The sequence below is a fragment of the Herpailurus yagouaroundi genome, unplaced genomic scaffold, assembly GCF_014898765.1.
Source record: "Herpailurus yagouaroundi ecotype Mexico unplaced genomic scaffold, PumYag 569, whole genome shotgun sequence".
Taxonomy (NCBI): Eukaryota; Metazoa; Chordata; class Mammalia; order Carnivora; family Felidae; genus Herpailurus; species Herpailurus yagouaroundi.
In genome coordinates, this window is record NW_024412786.1 from 6,236,972 (window position 1) to 6,239,617 (window position 2,646).

Consider the following 2,646-nt stretch of genomic DNA (forward strand, 5'->3'; position numbering starts at 1 on the left):
CCAGCAGCACTATTCCCAACAGCCAGAAGGTGGAGACAACCCACACGTCCATCAACCGACAAAGGGAAAAACCGAGTGTGGTCTCCGTCTCCAACGGAACACCCTTGAGCCGTAAAAGGTGCGCTGTCCCACGGATGAGCCTTGAAAAAATGCTCCGTGGGAGAAATCGGACCCAGAAGACCACATGTGTGATTCCACTTTCATGAAATGTCCAGAGTAGGCAAATCCACAGAGACCGAGAGATCCCTGGGTGCCTGGGGCCGGGGACAGTGGGTAAAAGGGGGGGTGACTGCTCACGGGCACAGGGTTTCTCTTCGGCAGGATGGAACCGGCCAGTGCCGACAGCCTTATGGAAGTGTGAATACGTTTAATGCCACTGGTTGTGCACTTTCAAATGCTCAGTGAGGAGAATCCACCTGGACGCTCTTGTGACCCCATACGTCACCTGTCCATACATCCTCCATTTACCTTCTGCCTTCTTTTAAAATTATTTTTTTTATAACTTTTAAAAAGTTTTTTTTTTAATTAATTTTTTTATTTTATTTTTTAAACGTTTTTATTTACTTTTGAGACAGGGAGAGACAGAGCATGAACGGGGGAGGGTCACAGAGAGAGGGAGACACAGAATCTGAAACAGGCTCCAGGCTCTGAGCTGTCAGCACAGAGCCCGACGTGGGGCTCGAACTCACGGACTGTGAGATCATGACCTGAGCCGAAGTCGGACACTCAACCGACCAAGCCACCCAGGCGCCCCTAAAAAGTTTTTTGTAATGTTTACTTATTTTTGAGAGAGAATGAGTGGGGAAGGGGCAGAGGGAGGGAGATGCAGACTCGGAAGCAGGCTCCAGGCTCCCAGCTGTCAGCACAGAGCCCCACGTGGGGCTCGAACCCACGGACCGTGAGATCATGACCTGAGCCGAAGTCGGACACTTAACCGACTGAGCCACTCAGGCGCCCCTTTTTATAAAATTTGTGTTTATTTACCTTGAGAGAGAGAGTGCACACACATGCACTAGTAGGGGGGGCAGAGAGGGGGAAAGACAGAATCCCAAGCAGGCTCTGCACTGGCAGTGGAGAGGCCGATTTGGGGCTGGAACTCACAAACCACAAGATCAGGGCCTGAACTGAAATCAGGAGTCAGACACTTCACTGACTGAGCCACCCAGGCGCCCCCCCCCCCCGTCTTTTAACACACCCACAATTTTGTTCCTCGCAGCACTTTCCCAGTGTGCCTTGCTTCTAGGGATGGTTCTAGATACCACTGGCCTATGACATATTGGTAGACACTTCTGGGAATGCACTGGCTTCTCCGTTAAAGGGGAGCGGACACAGCTGCCATGGTCTTCTCCTCTTCTTCCTCGCCTGGAACAGAATGTGACGTGTGGGGTGGCAGCAGCCTTTTGTTGCTGTAAGGCTGAGAAATTGGAGGGAGAGGCTGAATCTCAGGCCTATGTTGAGCTGTCAGATCAAAGCCAGGGACCACCCACCTAGGGTCCTCCCATTCACCCATGTTTCCAGCACACCCTTACTGAGAACATCTTGTTACGGATGCAGGGCATCCAACAAGACAGATAAAAGTCCTGCCCACGCGGAGCTTACATTTTTGTACAAAGTCCTATGGAAAGAATAAAGCACTTTTTGTTGAAGCCATTGTTAAGTGGAATTTCCATTATTTGCAGCCCCAATCTGCCTTTTATTTATACTGGTCTGCTTCCAGGGATGGGGGGGGGGGAAGACAGATAGATGCTCGCAGCTTTGTGAGGTCGCTCTAGCCTCACCCGCTAGAAGCCCTGAGGCTGGACCGCAAGCGTCTTACTTGTGCCCTCACCTGCCTGCGAGCTTTTCCCCGGTGGGCCGGGCGCTTCATCCACGGCCCGCCTCCTGGCCCCCGGGATTGGTCGAAAGCTGCCTCTCCTCCAGCTGGGCCAATCACGATCCCCCCTTTGCCAGTCGGGATTGGTCCTCGCTGGGCACGTGCAGAGCAGTCCCGGTGCCGGCCTTGATTGGCTCACGCGGGGCACGTGACCGACAGGCCCAGGGTCCTCTGCGGCCGAGGCGGGCGGCCGTGGCGTCTCCCGTGGCCCGGCGGAGCTGTGACGGAGACCGCTGTCGGAGCTCGGGACCCGGGGGGCCGCCTCTCCTGGAGCCAAGGGTGAGGCGGGCTCCCCCAGACCCCCCCGTCCGGGCCCCTGCGCGCCAGCCGGAGTCCTCGCGGCCGCCACTGACACCCCGCGTGCCGCATGGCAGGCCCGTGGCAGGCGGGGAGCAGGAGGGCTGAGCCCCACTTCCCCGTCGGGCCCCCTCGCTGGGGAGGGACCGCCACCCCCATCCCCACCAGGGCCGGGCTCCCGTTACCGCTTCCGCAGCTTCCCCGAGGCAGGACCTGCGAGGCAGGCGGCCCTAGAGAGAACAGGTGCCCGGTGTCGTGGGGGAGCAGGGGCCACGGATGGTTGCGGCAGGAGCTGCACCTACACGGGTGGGCCGAGGGCAGGAGGCCCCGGGAACTTTCCAGGACAGGGCGACTCAGCGCAGGGGCAGGCAGGGCCTTGGAGCGCTAGGGAAGTCTGCCTCCCTTACCGGGACTGGGAGGACCAGACGGGAGCCGCGGGCACTGAGGCCGCAGCTGCGGGGGGGGGGGGGGGGGGG